The sequence below is a fragment of the Diabrotica virgifera genome, chromosome 8, assembly GCF_917563875.1.
Source record: "Diabrotica virgifera virgifera chromosome 8, PGI_DIABVI_V3a".
Classification (NCBI taxonomy): domain Eukaryota; kingdom Metazoa; phylum Arthropoda; class Insecta; order Coleoptera; family Chrysomelidae; genus Diabrotica; species Diabrotica virgifera.
In genome coordinates this window covers 83,625,502-83,651,478 of record NC_065450.1, presented here as the reverse complement: position 1 = coordinate 83,651,478, position 25,977 = coordinate 83,625,502, and the positions used below count along the sequence as shown (strand labels likewise).

Here is a 25,977-nt window from a genome sequence, read left to right as displayed (position 1 = left end):
CTTGTAGATGTTTCACTTTGGTGTAAAGTTGAACAGTTGATTTATGTTCTGTAAAATTCTCTTTACTCCAATCTACGCGGTTTCTGTAACGAAGTTATTTTCTCCCGGAACATTATTCTGAATTTTCTGTTAGTTGCTCATCATGGTTTTGCTAACTTTTGTATAAATCTGTATAGAAATCTTCTACTACCTACCTTTAGTATTTCATCTCAGTTGGTGATGATATTTACATCTTTATCATTTAATTTCGTTATATTTTTGCGATTTGTTTATTTTTAGACATAGGATATTTTTTGTCTTTAGACTTTGTCTTTAGACAAAGATATAAAGGTGAAAAAGCAAAAATGTTGCAATATATTGGTAGTTAAAAGTGCAACGATGCCGTAAAACAAGAAATAACTAGTATACAGATAGAAAAAATAAAACGTATACGAAATAAAGAGAAAAGTATTGTGGAATATTGGAAAGAAATGAAAAACATATTAAATCACGCTCAGGAAACTAGATTAAATGTAGTAATAGTAGTAATGTAGTAAAAAAGAAAGCAAATTTGGACCAAAAAAGAGAACTTAGAAATAAAGACAAAAACGAATTCAAGAGAATCCACGCAATAATCAGGTTGAAAATAATATAAGAAAATCAAAATTTTATAGAAAAGAATGTAGTGAAATAGAAAACTATAAGAAGAAGCATGCTATCTTTCACCTGCGTTAATAATAATTAAAAGAAATAACCAAATATAATCAGTTTTTCCAAAATCCAGAAGACTGCAGAAATAGGAAATAATATGTATCCAAGCATCGAATATCTACATTTCTGAATTATTGAAGATGAAAAAGTAGGACAATATTCGATGACATAACAGGTCCATAGATAACAGAAAGGGGAGCTACAAAGGCAATACAAATTAAAAAAATGGAAAAGCACGCGGCTCTGATGAGATAAGTGTCGAAATACTAAAGTTGGTGAGAAAAAGTGGGTTAAAGCATTGAGTGATATCTTTAACATAATTTACGGCACTGGGATATTACTGATTAGCAAAAGTCGACTTGTATTTACCACAATATACATATGCACCGATTGCCAGATAAATTTTGATGAATCACTTTCTAAAGATATCCTGCACAATAAATATATACTGCATATTACTAGTTGGTCTGATAAATAACCTCCTTTGAAATTAAAAACATGTTTTTCTGAAAATACTTTTATTTTATTCGACAGAGTCTCATTTTAGTCCAATACAACCATTCTATCGACTTTACCATTTCTTTGTGCCGTCCGAATAATACGATTCTGAAACCTCTGCAAAATAGGTGTTTGTTTCGTCATTTATCTTTCCGTTCGAGCTATTTTTTTTGTGTACGAGCGATCTCGTCAGATTTGGGAACACATAATAATCAGACTAGACCAACTCAGGAGACTAAGATGGACGAGAAAAAAAATTTGAAGCATGAATTATTGCCATTGTCATAACTCTCTTGTGAGTCGGTGCATTGTCTTAGAGAAACAGCAAATGTCTTCTGCCTATGAGACCGTTTCTTACTGCGTTCCTGCTTCAGTTTGTCCATTAAAGCATAATAATATTGTCTATTTTTAATTTGATCTTTTTCAAGATAGTAAATTAAAATTACGCCCTTGGAATCTGAACATACAGTGGCCAAGACTTTTCCCACTCATTATCAACCCTTAGCCACTTTGGAACGCACTCTGGTGTATAGTAGTGGATCCAGGTTTCATTAATGGTGACCGATCGACGCCAAAATCCCGACGAATTGCGATTCAAAAGGTCCAAACACTGGTGAGAAGTAGTCACACAATTAGGTTTTGGTCAATGGCCAGTAAATGCAACACCCATTGGCAGGATAATGTTTTCATATTCAAACTTCGTTCAAATATGACAAATATACCTAGTGCGCTCTTTAATATTTTTGTGTCGTCTGCTAATTCACATACCTTCACTTTACGATCAGTAGGAACCATATCGTGGACTTTCTTGAGAATTTCGTAGATATTGGAATGCAAAAATAGGTAAACGTAGAAATAGCACATCAAATTCAATAAAAAAAGACAGAGAGATAGGCGCCATAAATAAATCATCATTCTCTTTGCCTTATCCCTATGCGGGGTCGGCTTCCCTAATTGCATTTCTCCACACAATTCTATCTTTTGTCATATCAATGTTAATCCCCTTTACCAACATGTCCTGCCTTATCGTCTCCCCAAGTCTTCTTTGGTCTTCCTCTCCTATTCCTACCAGGGATCTGTTATTCAGCTATTCTTCGTATTGGGTGATAACCGTCTCGACGTTGAACATGACCAAACCATCTTAACCTATGCTCTCTCATTTTGGCATCAATTGGTGCCACACCCAGACTTCCCCTAATATACTAATTTCTAATTTTATCCTTCTTTGTCACTCCACTCATCCATCTAAGCATTCTCAATTCCGCCTCATGCATTCGTTGTTCCTCTTTCTTTTTCACTGCACAACATTCACTTCCGTACATCATAGCCGGTCTTATGGCTGTTTTATAGAATTTTCCCTTCAGCCTCATTGGAATTTTTCTGTCACACAACATCCCACTCGCTTCTTTCCATTTCCTCCATCCAGCCCCAAATTCTACTGCGTGCATCTCCATCTATTTCTTCATTACTCTGTAATACCGATCCTATGTACTTAAAACTATTGCTTTTCACAATCATTGCACCATCCAAAGATACCATTTTATTTGTAGTAACTCCATCTTTAAATGAACATTCCAAATATTCTGTTTTTGTCCTACTAAGTTTTAAACCTTTTTCCTCCAGAGCTTGTCTCCACTGTTCCAGTTTTTTTTTTCTAAGTCTCTTTCACTATTTCCTATTAACACTACATCATCAGCATACATTAGGCACCATGGAATGCTACCCTGTAGTTTCGCTGTTATCTGGTCCAAAACTAATGAGAATAAGTAAGGACTAAGCACCGAGCCTTGGTGCAATCCTACTTTCACCTGAAATTTATCAGTCTCTCCCACATCTGTCCTAACACTAGTCGTTACTCCCTCATACATATCTTTCACAATATTTACATATTCGCCATGGACTCCTTTCTTATTGTGCCCACCACAGAATATTTCGAGGAACTCTATCATATGATTTCTCAAGATCAAAGAATACCATATGAGCGTTGGTCTCTTTATTCCTGTATTTTTCCATCAGTTGTCTTACAATGAAAATTGCATCTGTTGTTGATCTGCCCTGCATAAAGCCAAATTGATTACCGGATATTTCGGTTTCTTCACGTATCCGTCTATCAATTATTACTCTCTCCCATATTTCCATGGTGTGGCTAACTAGTTTTATAGCCCTGTAGTTTGTACATTGTTGTATGCCTCCCTTGTTTTTGTAGACAGCTACTAATATACTGCTTCTCCATTCGTCTGGCATTTGTCCAACTTCCATAATTCTATTAAATAAACCTGCTAGCCAACTTATTCCTGTCTCTCCCAATGCTCTCCATACTTCCCCAGGAATATCATCTGGTCCGACTGCATTTCCTTTCTTTATTTTTTGAAGCGCTTGAGCCACTTCCTCGTTTGTTATTCTGGTAACCATTGCTGTTACTGTCTCCGTTAACTCCACAGGCTGTCTGTCAAATTCTTCATTTAATAAACTGTCAAAATACTTTCTCCATCTCTTTTTGACATCCTTTTCGGGAATTAGTATATTATTATTTTCATCTCGGATACATCTAATCTGATTAAAATATCTTGCTTTCTTTGCTCTCTGTTTAGCTATTTTATATGTATCTTTGCTTCGCCTTTCCTGGTAGCAAGTTGATCGTATAGGTGTGAATACGCTTCTGCTTTAGCTTTTGCTACTGCTACCTTCGCTTCCTTTTTTGCGACCATGTAGTCTTGAATATCTATGTCCCATCTGGTTTCTTGCCACTTTTTATATAATGTTTCCTTCTCTTTTATTTTTCCTTGTACTTCATTTGACCACCACCAAGTCTCTTTATCCTCAAACTTCTTTCCTGACGTTTTCCCAAGTATTTTAATAGCCGTCTCTCTAATAATATTGGTCATTTTTCTCCAAATTGTTTTAGGGCTTCCTTTAAATTAGGCACCATAAATAAATACAACTATAAAAGACTTGTACAGAAGGAACAAAAATAATTGTATTAAAAACATATGTGCACAACTAGAGAAACATGCCGACCGGCAAGAATGTAGTGAAGCAAAACAACACGCACAAGAGAGAGAACACTACTTCCTTACGAAGTAGAAAAGATAGAGGAGTAGGACTGGAAAGTACCAAACAAGATTGGGTGGACATTTTCAATTACTATAGTAAAAAACAATATCAGCTTGCCGAAATAGAAGCTTTTTTGTGCATTAGTTCTACAGTAGTACACGTTGTGAACATTATAAATAAATTAAATACCACTTTTATAGATGTATCTAAAAACCAGTTGTCACAAACTGTCCTATTAGTGTATATTATCAACTTTATTGGTCCACCCTGTACGTATATAATTAAACCTTGATAATAGTCGAGCCGAACAACCGTTGGATCTTTTTAATTATCTAATTAGATAGGAAGATTTATTTATTTTGCTCGATTGTTTGCTGTATTTTCTGCATTTCTACTTTAATTAAATAGTTTTGCCAAGCGGAATACTACAAAGAATGTTTTGTTTTGTTCTGTTCCTTTTTGCCAACCAATTAGATCAATCGATTTAATGTTGTTATGTAGTAGTTAATTAATTGTTTCTTAATTAATTGCTCGGTTGCGATAGACGAGTTTTTAAACATTTACAATAAAATGTAAGACTTTTATGTCCTATAATAACTTTTTCTGCTATATAATCTGCTAAGTTTTCTTCGTCTTCTTCTAAACTTGAAGTGGATTTAATTTTGTTTTTCTTTATATTAAGTGGCTTTTTAGACATGGTTTAATAATCTAGTTCTCTACTATTCTAATAGTATAGTAGATACAGTGCGATATAGCATATATAAGCCTAACATTCCTAATCTATAACAATTTCAAATCTACATAATATGTATACATCAAGAAAATATAATTATAATTTCTTTAGTCTCTAAGTTATCTGGCACTGACAATGGGAATTCAGATATATTGTACTAATCAAACAGCTGAGATCCGATAACTTCTCACTGATAACAATGTGTCATATGTGTTTAGATAATAATACTATCACAACATGACAATAGGACGTTCATAAAGAACGTCCTAAAAAAGAGAGAGAGACTGTATCTATTGCTATAGGATGCTGGTTCTGAATAAAATCTGAGGCTATTTACCTGTAATAAAAGTGGGAGAGAAGAAACACTATGGTTTAAAGGAGCTTTTATAACGAGTACTAACTATTTATTGATAGTAGATATATACAAATAGAGTACAAACAAACCTAGTAGAAAGAGAACAAAACATACATAAACAAAAAGGGTGGATGCAACACTAGTGTTGATCGAGAGAAACAAAAACTACTACAACAAAGTACTTACAAATATGAGTCTTTCAAATATGCACTATATTGTCTGTCCTAAATTCACACCATGATCCCGGCCGTGTAGGCGATGTGGCAACTGTGGGCTTGGTTGTCTTGAAGGCAACGGAGGGGTCTCCTCTTCTTCTTACTCGAGAACTGTTGAGTGACGTAAGATTCCTTGGCAGAATTTTTGAGTATGCAACAACATTTCCTCAAAATACTTAACTTTTTTGTCCCTGACGGACCTTTAGAGATAGAGAACGAAGGTGCACTTTGCGTGGAGTCAAACTTTTTATTCTTGACGGAATCACTTGTTACACTTGTGGGTGGCGTAACATTCCTTGGCGGAATTTTTGAGGGAGCCACAAGCGTGTTGCATCCTCGTACGGAAGCACACTTGACACTGAGCTTAAAAGGGCGAGTTGCCCCTGGTACTTGGAGGGTGAAGCGGGTGATACCGGGATAGAAAGTCATTTCAGAAAACACATGTCTTTTAGGCACATCACATTAAAACTAAACATTTGTCCTTTCTACATATTTACAGCGTTGACACTGTTGAATTTTCATATTGACTTAAGTTCCATGTTCGAATGATGTTCGAATAATAATTATTCGAAAAATATGGTTAGGTACATGGCTCTACACAGCTTCTGTTGTACCGAACATTGTTAAATTTATATATATTGGGCTGACTCACGTGACAGAAAAACGAAAACTGAGGAGTCTAACGAGACGTACCAATGGGAAGAGGACCAAATGGGAGACACATACTCAGACACAAACAGGTGGAACAAGTGGAACAACCAAACAGGGAAACAAAGCGTATAAAAGGGTGGAATTGAGGAAAAATGAAGAATGCCAAGATCCATCACGGGCTCTGGAGCCAATGATGATGATGATGCTATTAAAGTAGTTCTCGTCTTCTTCTTTAGTTCAGGAGAGGTTTGTTAATCGCTGGCACTTGGTCGTAAACTTTCGTATCACACATTGTTTTTTCTATTAAACTCTAATTAGTCCTGTGGCATCAACGAAGGCCAACACAATTTCCTTATTGGTAGTTTTAGGATTTCTTCTGGTTCAATCTTCAGTTGAGTTCCTGCCTCGTATCACTTAGCACATTGCAATGGCACACGATGTGTATAATAATCTCTTCTTCCATTTCGTAGTTCCTGTATCATGGTTGTTCTGGACAACCAAAACCGTAGTCCTGAATAGTGTCCAGTCACCCTTTCGGTCACCGTTTTAATCTCATGTTTATTGCGGCCTATCAAATTGTCTCAAATTGTTTTTATCTATTTTTCCTTCATACACTTCTGAACCTCATTTTGTGTAACATCGTTAATGATGCCTCAGAGTGGGTCTGGACCTACAAAGGATTCTCGCGAGTCTGTTTTGTTTTGCCAACAAATCTACATTCTCGTGCACCCCTTCATGACGAGGGACCCGTATTAAATAATCTTTATCTTTTACCAGGCTGTTAAGGAGATCATTGCCGTTCCTAGCCAGTTTTGGTTTGGTGATTGAGTTCTTTACTGCCAGAATAGCCGATTGATTATCTGTATAAATATTGATTCTCTTGGTTTTGAGATCTTCATCCATGATTTCATAAATGCAGTCCACCAAAGCAAATACTTGGTATGTACTTTTAAGAAATATTTTGGTTCATTCCTCAGTTGACCAGTGAATTCCTGCCTAATATCACTTAACACATTGCAATGGCATAGAATGTATTTCGTAATTTTTTCTTTTATTTCGGATTTTCTGTACCATGGTTGTTCTGGACCACCAGAGCCGAAGTTCTGGATATTGTGAAGCTACCCTACGAAAGAGGGTAAAGCTACTGGACCAGATGATGTGCCCATCGAATTATTAAAACTTATTGATGAACATGATATTGATGTAATGGTTGAACTCTTTAATCTAATATATTAGACTGCCACAATTCCCAGACAATGGCTGCAATCGACCTTTGTAGCAATTCCCAAAAAGTCAAGTGCAACAACCTGCTTGGATCACAGAACAATATCTTTAATGAGTCACACACTTAAAACATTTTTGAAAATAATACACAGTAGAATTGTTAAAACTCTCGAATATGAAATCAGTGACACACAATTTGGCTTTAGAAATGGTATGAGCACACGAGATGCTTTGTTCGGCTTGAATGTGCTGGCCCAGAGATGCATGGACATGAATCAGGATATGTACTTATGTTTTAGATACTTTGAAAAGGCATTTGATAAAGTTCAACATAAAAAGCTGGTAGATATATTAAAAAGCAAAAATATTGACAGCCGTGACATGAAAATTATATCTAATATCATTGATTATAGACACGGATCCGTGTCTATAATCAATGCTAATATATATTGGAATCAAACTGCCAAGGTAAGAGTTGACAACGAGGACATCCAAGATATCAAAATACAGAGAGGAGTCCGTCAGGGTTGCGTGCTGGCTCCACTACTTTTCAATGTCTACAGTGAAGCGGTATTTCAAGAACCGCTTTCAGATTCAATAGAAGATATATCTATCAATGGAGAAGTTTTGAACAACTTACGTTTTGCAGACGATACAGTAATAATAACAGATAACAACAGTGATTTACAGAACGTAATGCAACGCCTTAATGAACGCTGTCATGAGTACGGACTGAAGATGAATTTAAAGAAAACTAAATCCATCATAACTAAATCAGCACACATAAACATCCAATTAACTATTGAAGATACTGTGATTGAGAGTGTGGATAACTACAAATACTTAGGAACATGGATAACATCAAATGTAGACCAAACCAAAGAAATTAAGACACGTATTGAAATAGCACGTGCATCATTCATTAAACTTGAAAAGTTTCTTTGTTGTCGGGATATAAGGTTAGAACTACGCCTAAGGATGCTTGGATGTTACGTGTTCTCTACTCTTCTTTGTGGCTTGGAAGCGTGGACGTTGAAACAAGTCCATTTGAATAAGTTGGCCGCCTTTGAATTTTGGTGCTAAAGAAGAATCCTACGAATATCATGGATTCAAAGAATGTCGAACGTGGAAGTAACTAGAAGGATAGGAAATTAACCGGAAATAATACTAACTAACTATCAAAAGACGAAAACTTGAGTACCTACTTGGGAGATGTGATGAGAGGGCCAAAATACTCATTATTACAACTTATTATGCAAGGCAAAATCCGAGGAAAGCGAAATGTGGGAAGACGAAGAACATCCTGGCTTAAGAACTTACGGGAATGGTTCGAATGCAGTAGTGCAGAGCTATTTAGAGCGGCAGTCAACAGGGTCCGCATTGCCATGATGATTTCCAACCTTCGATAGAAGATGGAACTTAAAGAAGAAGACCTTTCGGTCACCATTTTAATCTCACGTTTAGTGACGTCGATCAATATTCTGAGAGATTTTTAATAATATTCCCACCAGACGCTTCTGAACCTCATTTTTTGTAGCATGTTTAATGATACTACAAATAAATGAAACCTACAAAGATTTATTGCGAGCCAGTTTTATCTTTCCAACAAATCTGCATTCCCGCGCACCCCTTCATGACTGGTCGCTCATATTAAGGACACTTTATTATCTTTCCTCAGGTTATTGAGGAGATCTTTGCCGTTCCTTCCAGTTTTGATTTGGTGGGTGAGTTCTTTACTACCAAAATAGCCGATAGTTTATCTGTATAAATATTGATTATCTTTTCTTTATGATCTCTATCCATGATTTCATCTGGAAAACAATTGTATATTGACCTAGGCTCTAAGATTTATTATAATTACATGGCTGTCCAAAGATTCCTGATGCAGTATCATGGGCAGTTTTAGAACCATCAGTGAACTGATAATTTTATCAGTGAAGATTAGTTTTGGTCATCATATCTGAGTTAATCATAAATATGGATTACTCAACTATAGTCCCAGTCGGTAGTTTTTAAGTGGCTATTCAGTACATGATTCTACCCCAAGTAATGTTTGCTTTAAATCTCAGGATGGCCATAAATATTACCGCCGAAATATATAGTTTCAGCGGGTGGAGACCTGTGATAGCCTCTAAATATGCTGTTCCTGTTGTATTTTTCCACCAAAGTACTGAACGATAAGTAACTGTTGCTCGTGTCACTGATGTGCATAACCAACATGTGTATAACTTTCAGATATAAGAAGCCTCAGGAAAGTAGATGGATATACAGACCATTACCTAGTAAGGGCAAAAATCAGGTTGAGAATATATTCACAAAACCCTAAAATGAACGAAGCATTGGGACAGTGGAAAATCCAGAAAATGCAAAGTGAGGAATTCAAACAGCATCTAAATATTCTAAATATAGTAGACCATAGCAATGATGTTGAAAGGCTGTGGAAACAAATCGAAAATTCATTTACGGAGTCGGCAGAACTTAGAATAGGGAAAAGCAGGAAGAGAACAAAGAAATGGTTTGATAGAGAGTGCCAAGAAAACTACAAGACACACAGAAAAAGCGAAACATTATGCTTCAACAAGACAACAGAAAGTAAAGAAAATTATGCAACTTCACGCCAAGAAACAAGAAAATTAATTAGGGAGAAAAAAAGGAAATACGAACAACAGCAATATGATGAAATGGAAAGGAATAGACAACAGTCAAATAGTCAAGCATTTTACAAATCAGTGTCAAACGAAAAGAGAAGTTTCAGACCTAGATGCGTGTCTATACTGTAAAAAATGATGAATTAATAATCAACGAAGAGGAACTGCTTCAAACATGGCAAGAATATTCCAACAATTTACTAAACATTCATCAAGAGGAAGAACATGGAGAAGATAAATATCTTTTGGTAGACCTTCAGGTAGAGGACCCAAACACAGACGAAACATTACAAGCAATTACCAAATTGAAGAACGCAAAAGCTCCAGGCTCCAGACAACATACGGGCTAAGTTCCTTAAGTACGGAGGAAAAACTTTACATAGACAAATACACAAACTAATAAGACTAATATGGAAAGAAGAGAAAATATCAACAAAATGACAGGAAAGTGTAATAATCCCCATCCATAAAAAGGGAGACAGAACAAGTGTTCTAATTATAGAGGCATCTCCTTACTTAATACGGCGTATAAAATCTTATCGAACATCCTATTAAGTAGGCTAACACCGTTTGTAGAAGATTTCATAGGGGAAGACCAAGCCGGCTTCAGAAAAAATAGATCGACCATAGATCAAATTTTTACTTTAAGACAGCTTCTTGAAAAAGGATACGAATTCAATAGAACTATCCATAATCTGTTCATAGATTTCCGACAAGCGTACGATAGCATTAAAAGGGATCATATTATGTGGAATGCAATGGCAGAACTTTCAGTTCCAAAAAATTTTTTTCCAGCTTATTAAGACATGCGTAAATAGCTGTACATCTACAGTACGGATAGGTAACAAACTCTCAGAATCGTTCGAAATAAGCAGTAACCTGAAAGAAGGAGATGCGTTGTCACCTCTCCTTTTTAATATAATCCTGGAGAAAGTAATCAGAACAGCACAAATTAGAATAGAATTACTGACAGTAAATGGACCAAAATTACTACTAGCATAAGCGGATGACATTGACATTGTGGGAAACACAGTCACCAATGTGAAGGAGACTTTCAATAAATTGGAGGTAGAGGCAAAGAAAACTGGTTTAAGGGTAAGTGAAGAGAAAACCAAATACATGTGCATCAACACACAAAAGGGACGAGATAGAATAGGGCAAAATGTTACGATAGACCCATATAACTTTGAAAGAGTGGAGAGTTTTAAATACTTCGGAGCAATAATCACTTGCAGATAACGATATCACGGAAGAGATTAAAGTGAGAATTCAGGCAGCAAACAGATGTATGTATAGCGTCAACAATACTATTAAATATAAGAGCCTATCACGAGCATCTAAGATCAGAATATATAAAACAGTGACTAGACCCGTGCTAATATATGGGTGACATGGGTGTGAGACGTGGACTCTGACCAAAGCAATTGAAAGAAAACTGTTTTGAGAGAAACATCCTCAGAGGAAACGTTGGGCCTTATCACGACCCGAATACTAACCAATACCAAATCAGAACAAACGCCGAGGTCAAACATATGTTATAGGTAGTCCGTGTGATTAAATCCCAACGTCTAATGCCTCCTCTAGACATCGGCAGACGCGTCTTCGGATGAATCTGCCGATGTATCATCACATACTGACCACACATCAGAATCTGTACTGTACACATCTGTAAATCGTTCAGTCTGGTTTAATGCCCGAGAGACGCAATATCTACTTTGAATTCACTGCGAAAACTAATGCGTCGTAGAGGTCAGAGGTCAGATGTGAAACGATCAAAAATTACCCCATCTATGCAGGTGCGTCCGCGGGTGCCGATACCCGCGGACGCGTCTGCCGATGTGTAGAGGAGCCATAAGATGGGCTCGCCATGTCCACAGACTCCATAATAACCGCTTTGTCAAGTTAATCTGGGGAGAAGCCCTGACTCCCTGACAGAAAGAAAAAGAACACCTTTAGGACGTCCACGAAATCGATTTCACCATTTATAATCATCCCATCCTTAAATTCTCCTAAAGCCTCTTCTTCACTATATTAAACAGAAGTATTATATGTATTATTTTATTATATTAATTATTGTATTTGTATCCCTAGGCCTTCAAGGCCTGGTGAACTTTGTAAATAAATATATTACGACATATGAAAATTAATCATTAATAATTGTGTAAACTAGTTTTAATTAAATCGTTTGGTAAAACTGATAAAAAATTACTTTGCTTAATATAAATGCGGTTAAATAGAAAATTGTAGCAGAAAAGTAATTAGGAGTTCTATTGAGAAAACAATAAAGACAAAGAAACAGTGGTGCAATATATAATTTTAACAAAGATGTTGAAAGTAATAGCCTGAAGTGTTCAATTACCTTTCCTTAATAATTTCACTTTAAAAGTCTTCACAAGTTACTTTAATAAAAGCAAGAGGAAAGGAAACAGTGCATCGAGGAGTACACAATATTTATCTTCTGCAAATGTTCACCGTCGGCATCAAATTTAATTACATTCGTAATGAAATGCTATCTCACATTCTGATCTAGCACTAATGAAATATTTTGCATCTAAACAAAATGAGTAATTATTCTCATGGAAATTAAATTACTTTTCAGTTATTTTAATTGCTACGAAAAGTGAATGTTTATACAGTACTTAAAACTCATTAAATTCGAAGATATTAAAATGGATTTGAAAACTTTACAGGGGACACCTTTACAACCGTTTTAATTTTTAATTAAAAAACTTTCTTATTACTATACTACAGCCATAATAAGAGCAACAAAAATTACGCTGGAAGGGACAGTATACACAGAAAAATAATTAACAATAATAATAGACTACAGAGTAAAATGTCACGATGATATAATTTTATCGTCTAGAGTACGCCAATGATTTAAGCAAAACGTGTTTTTATACCGTGTCGGACGATATAAAAGACGGAACGAAAAGCCTAGTTGGATTATTTTTGGAACGTTTATCGAAGAATAATAAACAACAACAGGGTATAAGAGGCGAGTTATCCCGACCATTTTCCCCCGTCGTTTTGGTATGTTGAACGAATCCTACGGTTTTTTCCTTTTACCTATCCTATACGATCGGTGATCGTATTGTCTTACATGTCTTTCCCCCTGGCGAGTTGAGCGAGATGTCCTCTCCTTATAAGCCCATTTCATATTAATAAAGGTAATTACTAATCCACGCGATCGTCGGTAGTATTCATTCATATACACGAAAGTTCGACACGAAGGTTACAAATATATTTTATTAACGAGTAATTAAGGCTAAACCGTGAAATTGTTCCAGTTTGCCCAGAAGTCGACGTTGTTTCGGAACCATAGTATCGCTTTTCCCCTAAATACTTCTGGTAGCGTTTTCAATAATGCATCGTCTCGAACCCGGTAACAGGTTTTTAGTTCGTATAGCCTTTCCAAAAATTCTGTGGGGTCTTTCTTCTTCTTCTTTAAGTACCGTGCCCAAATTTTTAGGCGTGGGTAGCTTCCATAACAATTTGCCGATATAGTTCTCGATCTTGTGCGGCATGTAACAATTGATCTGCTGATAAGCCAGTCCATTGACGAAGGTTTCGGAGCCATGAATATTTCTTTCGACCAATTCCTCTTTTTCCGTCGATCTTTCCATTGAGTATTAACTGCAGCATCCTGTATCTGCTACCTCTCATTATATGCCCCAGATATTAAAGTTTTCTCTTTTTTATCATCTTCATTAAGTCACCTTCGCCTTGACTTACTCTGTTTAAGACTTCTCTGTTTGAAATGCGTTGAACCCAAGATATTCTGAGCATTCTACGATACGGCCACATCTCAAAGGCTTCTAATTTGTTCATCATGTTAACCTTCATGATCCAGGTTTCACATCCATATAGTAATACAGGATACACATAACATTTTAGGAACTTGATTCTTAGTTGTAAGTTCAGCTGAGAGTTGCTCAGAATAGATCTAAGTTTCATAAATGCTCCTCTTGCAATTTCTATACGAGTTTTAATTTCTTCATCCGGATTTAGTGTCTCGTTTATCCAACATCCTAAAATGGTTAACTTTTGTTATTGATTCATCATTGACAATTAGTTGCATAGGGCCGACGTCTTGTTTACTAACCACAAGTAACTTTGTCTTTGTTGCATTTATGTTAAGTCCGTTATTGGAGCATTCTGTAGTGACTCGATCTATAAGGAATTGAAGATGTTCGATATTTTCAGCCATGATCGCGGTGTCGTCTGCATATCTGATGTTGTTAGTAGTTTCTCCCTCGATTCGAACTCCACATTCCAAGGCTTCATTAAAAATTATTTCGTGAGTATACGTTAAACGAAGTTGGGGATAACACACAACCCTGTCTGACACCTCTTTGAATGCAAATTTTGTCTGTTTCTTTGCCGTCTACCAGAATAGAAGCTTCTTGATTCCAATATAGATGTTGTAAAAGTCTCAGATCTTTATCATCTATTCCAATCATTTCTAGATATTCAAACAACCTATCATGTTGAACTCTATCAAACGCCTTCTCAAAATCTATAAAGCAGACGTAAATTGGTTTCGGTACTTCCCATGATCGTTGAAGTAATACTAACATTGAGAACAAAGCTTCCCTTGTTCCCAATCCTTCTCTGAAACCGAATTGTTTGTTTCCCATTGTCTCTTCACATTTCTTCACATGTGGGGTCTTTGTATCTGTCAAAATGTAAAAACTATGTCCATTATTTGACTATGTTCATTCTCCGTCTGTGTATCGTATGTTTCCGGATCCTCAGTTCCGATATTGGTAACTGTGTCGGTTTTTTTTGAGCGTAAGTGTAAGACCATTCTTGATTGAAGATCGTCTAATTTACCTGTCGTATCTAAGTTAAATTCTGCCATAACATTACTTAAATCCTCTTTCTTTAATTTATATACCCAACTTCTATATACTACCGTACCTTCTGATTCCGCCATATTTATAATATATTTGTTCAATCCGTTAAATGTCTTAAACCATTTTAAAATAAATGCTCGGGCGCCAATGTAACGTTGTCGTTGTATTTGATGATCCATGTAACAAAATACAGTCGAAGACAAAGGTTCGCTTTTTAAGACATTTTTATTTAGAATCAAAACATACAAATGATAATTAGCCTTAATTACTCGTTAATAAAATACATTTATAACCTACCTGTCGAACTTTCGGTTCGGGTCGATGTGACGATATTTTGTATATGAATGAATACTACCGACGATCGCGTGGATTAGGAATTACCTTTATTAATATGAAATGGGCTTATAAGAAGAGGATATCTCGCTCAACTCGCCAGGGGGAAAGACATGTAAGGAAATGCGATCACCGCTCGTATAGGATAGTTCAAAGGGAAAAACCGTCAGATTCGTTCATCGCATCAAAACGACGGGGGAAAATGGTCGGGATAACTCACCTCTTATACCTTGTTGTTGTTTATTATTCTTCGATCAACGCTCCAAGAATAATCCAACTAGGCTTTTCATTCCGTCTTTTATATCGTCCGAGACGGTATAAAAACACGTTTTGCTTAAAGACAAGCGTCCACAGACCCGCATCGTACGCATCGGACGCATCGTACGCATCGGAATAATTTTTCATACTGCGTCCACTGTTTCGGCAGCGATCGGATTGCCGATGCCACTACCTGCTAGGGTAAAAAAATTACTAAAGTAGACTTTAAAATTGATTGTTTATTTAATTTAATAATTAATTTATGCATATTAACTACATTTATTAGTATGGTAAAATATGTTTTAATGTATCTGTTTAGTAATAAGAAATCCGCAAAAACGTAAAATTTATAGTTCTTTTTTAAATATCTACAAAACGAAACATGCTAGGTTCATACAACCTGATATCAAAAGAAAGCCTGTAATATTTACTACAAAATGCAATACTAATATACAGGGTGAACCATTTAAAAAAATGAAAAAAAGTTGTATTTGCAAATAGTGATCACATTGTATATTATATTGATTTACCTGTGTCAAAGATGTTAAATTATTTTAAAATGACACTATACTGGTAAAACTCTCATATTATGTCATTTTAAATATTTCGAAAATAATTATTAACTTTAGACCTATAAAACTTTACACAAACTCTACATATATGTATTTAAAAAATACATTCAAAAATGATTTGTACACATTTTTTTATCGGCATAGTAATATTACAGCTTATACACCAATTATTCTCTCGGTAGACCGCAAGCTATAACAGAATACGACGGTAGACCGCATAATAGCAAACATTTTTCTAACTAATTATACATTTGAATATAAAGGAGTACACAAAGCTGTTACAATTTGATTTAAATGGAAAATAGGAACTACATCAGTAAAAGTTGCTTTAAAGATTAAATAAAGTTGCCTTTCTGAAAATCGGTAAAATACTTTCTGCGGTTTTCAATTATTTGTAACACACTTTTCTTGCTTTTTCATCTTTTGGGAGGGACAATGAAATGTTTTGCATCAATTTTACACTTCTCTCAGTAAAATCATTAACATGTCTAATATTTTTTAAAAAGTTCATTGCTTTAAGATAGAAAAATGTGTTGTTTTTTTAACGGGAATAAATTTTCATAGTTAGATACTCAAGCAAGATATCTTGAAAAAGACCAATAAACATGAAAAATGAGTAATTTTTCTGATATTTTAATCCCCATAATCAACTTATCATGGCCTGTAATATTTTTTTCTAAATATACCTATATATAAAATAAAAGTTAAAACTAAGTTTACTTGACGAAGGACGAAGTAGTTTTCAATCCTAATAGTAAATTATTAATATTGAAAATATTAAAAATATTACTAAAATATTTTTAAATTGAAAACTTATTGGTACACTTTCCTGGTGACACCTCCAAGACTTCTACAATTTGCAAGTCAAATGGATGCTGCAGTGAAGACGAGAGGGAAGGAATTCTACACTATGCAATTCACATCCCCCGTCTGCAGCTGGTAAAGTTCCAACGGAAAAATGCACCTAGTTACTCTACGGAGTAATACGACTATAAAATAAAAAATAAAAAAAAAATAAAAAATAAAAATGTATACCATTTTTATTCAGTTTCAATGCGAAGGCTAAACAATCCTACTTTTCAATTAGAATACGGAGTGCAGTTCCAGTCCCTTGAATCGCGATTTTCGGCTCTTATTGGAGCCTTCATCGGAAGGAACGTAGGCACTGTTCTCCATATTTTAACTGATTCGTATCGAGAGGTTTTCCCACCCATTGCAACTGAAGTGATGATAGTAGGTGGCTAGCGCCATCTGGCATTGAAAGACGAAGTAGTTTTCAATATTAATAGTAAATTATTAATATTGAAAATATTAAAAATATTACTAAAAGATTTTTAAATTGAAAACTTATTGGTACACTTTCCTGGTGACACCTCCAAGACTTCTACAATTTGCAAGTCAAATGGATGCTGCAGTGATGACGAGAGGGAAGGAATTCTACACTATGCAATTCACATCCATGCAGCATCCATTTGACTTGCAAATTGTAGAAGTCTTGGAGGTGTCACCAGGAAAGTGTACCAATAAGTTTTCAATTTAAAAATCTTTTAGTAATATTTTTAATATTTTCAATATTAATAATTTACTATTAGGATTGAAAACTACTTCGTCTTTCAATGCCAGATGGCGCTAACCACCTACTGTCATCACTTCAGTTGCAATGGGTGGGAAAACCTCTCGATACGAATCAGTTAAAATATGGAGAACAGTGCCTACGTTCCTTCCGATGAAGGCTCCAATAAGAGCCGAAAATCGCGATTCAAGGGACTGGACTGCACTCGGTATTCTAATTGAAAAGTAGGATTGTTTTGCCTTCGCATTGCAACTGAATAAAAATGGTATACATTTTTATTTTAAGTTTACTTGATTCATTACGGACAAGACGATCGTCAAATGCAAATAGCCGTAGATTAGCTCCCACTGGACCAAGCGAAATTCCCAACAGAGCGCGTGGGGTGCGTCCACTGGTCGGCATTTCGAATGATTCATCGGCACGCATCGCAAAAGTTGCCTCTCGATGCAACTTCGAATGCCTTCGGCATTCCCGATGATGCGATCCGTACGATGCGGATCAGTGGACGCAGTTACATAAGGTTTTGTACAAGGCAAACTAAAATCCGTTGCGTACGATGCGTCCGATGCGTACGATGCGGGTCTGTGGACGCTTGCCTTAAATCATTGCTCATAAAAAAGTAATAAAGTATTTCTTATCGGACAATCCCTAATAAGCCAGATATTATTTAAATTTTTAATAAATTGTACATAAAAATTATTCGTTTACCTGAAAAATATTCTATTACCACTACAACCACTAATTTATGTATTCATTAATTATATACATTCTTATTTACCAATTGGCATTATATGTTTCTTTTAACCAATTATGTTTATTTTTGCAACAAAATTAAGTTTATTTTTTTTTCTTTCAGTTGAACCGTTATAGCCGGGCGATACAGGGACGTGCAATATTTTTTCGAAAAAGAAGCGTTCCCTAGACTTTCCATTCTTTGGTTCAGACACCACACCCCTCACCCAATCCTGCGTTACGTTTTTTCGGATGAATTTTCGAAAATCGAGCTCAAAGTATGCTGGAAGTGAATTAAGAAGACATGACATGACGTTCGATGAAAGACTAGTGAAGTTTGGGTAAATATTAAGAAAATGAGAATATTGAAACTGTTGGTAGGTTTAAATAGATTTATCAACATAACTCTTGAGGAAAACTATATAAATTTTATCGTAAACGTATTATTGATAAGATTGCCAAAAAAAGTTCATGCATCTGTTGATATCGCAGCAAAACTACTGTATTCGTTTCTTGTCAGTCTGGCATTGGGAAGATTTGAATCAGACCTTTGTTGGATATTCAGTCTTGTCCAAAATTTCATCTAGAACTTTTGTATAAAATTTTTATTAAAAACAATCCTTTATAAGCGGTATATTTATCAAAAAGACCCTTTCAGACTACATCGCAAAACGTTTTCGGAATTACACCTCCATCATCTGTGCTGCTGACAAGGTACACATGGCTTATAGGTCCGGTTTCACCAACAACAAATAAATCAATGAATCTATTCGTCGAATAAATTTTATTAGACGTTTAAATTTGTCTCACAATAAAACAATGAAAAACGTTTGTTTTTCTATACTTCCACAAAATTTATTACAACTATGTTATTACTACAGCTGTTTCGGCAAAGTGCCTTTCTCAAGTGATATATTTAACAATGTGTTTGCCTTTTTAAGTCTTTAACTGAAGATGTTGAGGAGTGGGGAGCTGTTTATCTCGAGTTGGTCATTCAGAATTATATCTGTATTTTTCAATTTATTAATTTCCATTGATAGATAGATAGATTTATTTAACTACTTTACAAAAAAAAATTGTTTGTAGCAAGTCAAAATTACAAAGTCAAAATAAGGAATATAAAAATTACAAGGTATATAAAATCACAAGGTATATAAAACAGAAATATAAAACACAACTTATAAATATGTATCACAAACATATTTGATTCTAAAAATTAATAAATTGAAAAATACAGATATAATTCTGAATGACCAACTCGAGACAAACAGCTCCCCACTCCTCAACCTCTTCAGTTAAAGACTTAAAAAGGCAAACACATTGTTAAATATATCACTTGAGAAAGGCACTTTGCCGAAACAGATGTAGTAATAACATAGTTGTAATAAATTTTGTGGAAGTATAGAAAAACAAACGTTTTTCATTGTTTTATTGTGAGATAAAATGAACTTCCATCAAGTAACGGTCGAATCCATCAATTGTTTAAATTTGTATTTTGTTTTAATATAATTTTGAAAATATAAAGTTAAACTGACGAATTTACTTTCTTATAGATAGATATTTACAGCGAGATTAACTTGCCAATTTACTCCAAGAGTAAACATTAATTTGATAAATAAATAAGTCGTATTTGACGTTAGTAAAATGGAGAAAAGCCAGTTTATTGGTCGAATAACTTTATTCATAGAATAAACTACTATTTGTCGTTGGTGGAACCGGCCCTAAGCCATTAAAAATATCTGGGTGAAAACCCTTTAAATAGTGTAAAGTTATTATAATGGTACAATAGATGGTATATTATAATTGCAATAATATAATTGGGCAACCCACATAGTTGGTAGTATTGCGTTGCCATGATATAAAATCAAGTAAAATTTCAAACATCACATAATTTGACATTATCTACAACAATGTGACATTATAATAACTTTACACAATTTACGGGCTTTTCACCCAGATATTTTTAACTCAACCATATATACCTTGTAAGCAGCACTGTTGATGGAATTGTCTTACCGAGAACGCACTGTGATCTAGCCCGAAAGGGCCTTTTTAATTAATATACCTTTTATAGAGGTTTTTGTGATTTTTTAATAAATTTGTGCGATTTATGGCATACAGCCTACTACAGGATATTCATTTCCGTGTGGATTTTCTTTTGCATAGTTTCTGGTATTTTTTCTATAATTTTGACAACTTTAGATCTCATTAGTTCTGCCATTGCTGATTCGACTAATAGCTGTTCGAAGTAGCTTTGTATAATTCCCGTTCTTTTTTTGTATGGGCCATTCCACGAACATACGCCTGTTTTGGATTATTTTGACAACGAATATTTTAATGTGCAACATAAGAAGTACGAAAGTAAATGGCGCTAATAATTATTCCAATAAACAATAATGTAATTTGCAATTTACTTTCGTTCTTCTTATTTTGCACAGTAAAATATTCGTTGTCGAAGTAATCCAAAACAGGCGTATGTTCGTGGAATAGGGTATACTGTACAATCGTCCAAAAATATTTCATGTTCAGTACCAGATGTAGAATAGTCTATAATAGTACAAGTACAAGATCATTTTTCAATCTATATGGTTTTTGATCAAAAGATATTACTTTTAAAATATACTCAAAACTACTTTAAAATGCGTAAATCTTCTATATATTATTTGTTAATTTTTAATTATTCAATAAAAAAGTTCAGGGCCAGTATCATGTGAAGATACGTTGTTTTTGGGATCTTAGGACGTAGTCTTGAATTATTCTTTTCTAATAACAGCAGAAGATATGTCAAAAGTCTCAAAATCAATATATTCTTGCAAATAATCATTGCTTGGCGTCTATGTGACATTCTGGCATATCAACCCTTAGTTCAACCTTCTCCAAAAAAGCAAATTTTTTGGGTTCAATTACTAATGTTTGTATGCTTTTATTTATATAAATTTTTATTTATAAAAAATACATAAACCACCACAGCGTGTAATTTATAGATCGAATATTATATTTATTTAAAAATCTCTTTACATAAAACACTTGTTTCGGTGATTTTTGGAAGGATATATTGTTCATAAGCGAATGATCACCTCAGGAGAGATATATCTCTAGTAGTCAGCAATATTGAAGGTTTTCTGAAGTACTCTTTAAATTTAAAAATCTTTTTACATAAAACACTTGTTTCGGTGATTTTTGGAAGGATATTTTGTTCATAAGCGAAGGATCACCTCAGGAGAGATATATCTCTAGTAGTCAGCAATATGGAAGGTTTTCTGGAGTACTTAGACATAAATACGTAGGAAGCTAAAGTTATAATAAAAATTTAGTAATGCTAAAACCACATAGCCTCAATAGAAATGCTGTGGTTGCTAACCTCAACAAAAGAGTATATTATCAACTTTCGAAGTTTGAATATCTAGCTAGACTATAACAATAATAACGAATGGGACTGTGACATAGCGCATTAGGATATGGATAGAATAAAATTTGTTGCACTTAAAAAGCAATAATGTAGCATTACGGATTACGGGTTATTATAGTCCTGCGAACAAACTAAGAGAGTCGTTAATATTCAGCTCAACGGGGTACGATTGATGGAATTATGTACTTAAATAAACGAGGGATCATTTTATATAACAGGTAGATCCCTTATCGATAGAATTTCACACCTTGAAGAATAGCGCCCCGCTGAGCGAATATTAATAACTCTTAGTTTGGTTGCAGAACTTTAAATGCTATGTTTTTTCTTAATTGAACCAGTTTTTTCTTAATTGGAGATAGAGGGGCTTTAGCAGCTTTTAAATAGTATTAATACAAAAGGAGAAAGACTCGGACTGAACATAAACGTAACTAAAACTAAGTTCATGATATTTCATCGAACAAAATATAACATGATATTACATGTCAATTGAGCACAAATAGAAAAAGTTAAAAGATTTATATACGTGGTCAGTGATATTATTGGTGCTGAAACGTGGACATTAAAAGCAAACATCCTTAACCATCGTCATTCTCTTTGCCTTATCCCTATGCGGGGCCGGCTTCTCTAATTGCACTTCTCCACACAATTCTATTTTGGGTCATATCAATGTTAATCCCCTTTACCAACATGGCCTGCCTTATCGTTTCCCCCCAGGTCTTCTTTGGTCTTCCTCTCCTACTCCTTCCAGGAATCTGCACTTCAGCTATTCTTCGTATTGGGTGATTAACGTCTCGACGTTGAACATGACCAAACCATCTTAACCTATGCACTCATCCATCTAAGCATTCTCATTTCCGCCACATGCATTCGTTGTTCCTCTTTCTTTTTCACTGCCCAACATTCAGTTCCGTGCATCATAGCCGGTCTTATGGCTGTTTTATAGAATTTTCCCTTCAGCTTCATTGGAATTTTTCTGTCACACAACACACCACTCGCTTCTTTCCACTTTATCCATCCAGCCCTAATTCTACTGCATGCATCTCCATCTATTTCTCCATTACTCTGTAATACCGATCCTAGGTACTTAAAAACTATTGCTTTTCACAATCATTTCACCTTCCAAAGATACCATTTTATTTGTAGTAACTCCATCTTTAAATGAACATTCCAAATACTCTGTTTTTGTCCTACTAAGTTTTAAACCTTTTTCCTCCAGAGCTTGTCTCCACTGTTCCAGTTTTTGTTCTAAGTCTCTTTCACTATTTCCTATTAACACTACATCATCAGCATACATTAGGCACCATGAAATACTACCCTGACTAAGCACCGAGCCTTGGTGCAATCCTACTTTCAGCTGAAATTTATCAGTCTCTCCCACACCTGTCCTAACACTATTCGTTACTCCCGCATACATATCTCTCACAATCTTTACATATTCGCCAGGGACTCCTTTCTTATTGAGTGCCCACCACAGAATCTCTCGAGGAACTCTATCATATGCTTTCTCAAGATCAATGAATACCATATGAGCGTTGGCTTCTTTATTCCTGTATTTTTCCATCAGTTGCCTTACAATGAAAATTACATCTGTTGTTGATCTGCCCTGCATAAAGCCAAATTGATTATCGGATATTCCGGTTTCTTCACGTATCCGTCTATCAATTACTCTCTCCCATATTTTCATGGTTTGGCTAAGTAATTTTATAGCCCTGTAGTTTGTGCATTGTTGTATGTCTCCCTTGTTTTTGTAGACAGGTACTAATATACTGCTTCTCCATTCGTCTGGCATTTGTCCAACTTCCATAATTCTATTAAATAGACCTGCTAGCCAACTTATTCCTGTCTCTCCCAATGCTCTCCATACTTCCCCAGGAATATCATCTGGTCCGACTGCTTTTCCTTTCTTTATTTTTTGAAGCGCTTGAGCCACTTCCCCGTTTGTTATTCTGGTAACCATTGCTGTTACTGTCTCCGTTAACTCCACAGGCTGTCTGTCATATTCTTCATATAATAAACTGTCAAAATACTTTCTCCATCTCTTTTTGACATCCTTTTCGTGAATTAGTATTTTATTATTTTCATCTTGGATAGGTACATCTAATCTGATTAAAATCTCTTGCTTTCTGTGCTCTCTGTTTGGCCATTTTATATATTTTTGCTTCGCCTTTCCTGGTATCAAGTTGTTCGTATAGGTTTGAATACGCTTCTGCTTTAGCTTTTGCTACTGCTACTTTCGCTTTCTTTTTGGCGACCATACAGTTTTGAAGATCTATGTCCGATCTGGTTTCTTGCCACTTTTTATATAATTTTCCCTTCTCTTTTATTTTTCCTTGTACTTCATTTGACCACCACCAAGTCTCTTTATCCTCAAACTTCTTTCCTGACGTTTTCCCAAGCATTTCAATAGCCATCTCTCTAATAATATTGGCCATTTTTCTCCAAATTGTGTTAGGGCGTCCTTTCATGTTCCAACATATTTTTTCTACTATTCTTTCCCTGAATAGACCTTTCTTCTCATCTTTTAGCATCCACCACTTAAATTTTTTGTGGTCCTCTCCGATATTTTTGTTTAGTTGCGCTTTTTACTTCGATGTCCAGAACAAGCAGCTTATGTTGTTGGCTTACTGTCTCACTAACTATTACCTTGCAGTCCTTGCATTCACGTATGCCTTCTTTCCTTATCCTGAAGTAGTCTATTTGGGATTGATGTTGTCCACTTTTGTAGGTACATAATAAGCAAACATCCTTAACCATCTTAAGGAATTCAAGATGTGGTCACACAGAAATATGATTTGCATCTGAGGAGTAGAACATGTTTATAATACATATGGTCTACAAAGGGCTAATACTAAGACAACATTATTGATCAGAATACGGTGCAGTACCCAGGTCACGTACTGAGAGGTGAAAAATGCCGCTTACTACAGCTGATGCCTACAAATTTTAAAGAAGTCAATGATACCTACAAATTTGAAAATTAACAGCCATAAGAAGTGCTATAGTGATCGTCAACATCCGTGAGACCGGGCAAGGCACTTAAAAGAAGAAGTACCTCTTTCTTTATCAGACTCGATACCACCAATTTCTTTATGCCCGAGCAGCGACGACAAAGTTCTTTGTTGAGGTTAGCCAGTTGCTTAAGAGACTGCTGTTCGTTGCTATCAAGTTATTAGAGATTCAAAATTGACAGATTTCAATAGAATTCAGTCATTTTGAATTTTTGTTCACAAAAAAATAAACAATTAAAACGGTCTCCTGTAGAACAAGTTCTTCATCTCCTGATTAGTAAAGTCATTGTGTCCTAGGAATGCCATCCAAAAGTTTAAAAGAAACAAGTTGTAAGAATAATATTATTATCTCTGAACTATTTTTATAACTACAAATACTCTGATTATACTAATTCATAATAACAAGTTATATGTAAATGTATCAAAACCTATTTGAAAAACTAGTACCTTCACATTGTACCAACAGTAGTAAACATGTCTCACGTGTCTGATAATGTCGTTCTCATTTTCTTAAAATTTCCTACGTTTGTACAGATAATGTAAAAAGATAGTTGACGTTAAGATTTGTAAAAAATCTTTGTTCAATGCAAGTTGTGAATTTAAGTGAAAGAAAATTCCGATCGCGTTTCATTTGGTATGTTGTTGTTATTTTTGTAAATAATAAAGTATTGTTAATTATGATTACATGTTGGTTTTTTTTTCTTAAACCTTTTAGCTCAGATGAAGGAAACAACCATTGTACACTGTACGAATAGCAAGGTACAAATTACAAGACAATTAGTCAAAAACAACAAACAATCCCTTCTAAACAAATTAACCGAACTATTCCTTCAATAGCTCTGTGGTTTGATAATGAAAGGTAATTCCCCATAATGGTAGGGAAGCACAGTATGCTAAATGTGCAGTCACTCGAGCGTTATGGGGACCTATTCGGTTGTGAAGAGTAGGTCCTAAAACCAAAAAAAGTTAAGTAAAGTTTTCCATTTTAGTGGGGACTCTCCATTTTTAATTTAATTTTCCTTTTCCAACAATCGTTTTTTTAGATTATAGCGCCATCTATCCATAATTAAATATAAATCTGCAATAGAGGGCTCCTATTTAAGATTTCAAAGTAATCCCCCACCCCACCTCCGTGGGGGTCGTGATTGGTGCCATTCGATAGATT

The 25,977-nt window shown here is 35.0% G+C and overlaps 1 protein-coding gene across 1 annotated transcript in view; it reads left to right on the top strand.

Moving 5' to 3' along the window:
- Nucleotides 1-25,496, top strand: part of LOC114334402 (LIM domain only protein 3) — a 396,454-nt gene extending 370,958 nt beyond the window's left edge. Inside the window, exon 6 of the mRNA XM_050658654.1 lies at nucleotides 18,520-25,496. The gene's annotated coding sequence lies outside the window, so the exon portion shown is untranslated. The remainder of the gene's footprint in view (nucleotides 1-18,519) is intronic.
- Nucleotides 25,497-25,977: the final 481 nt, after the last annotated feature.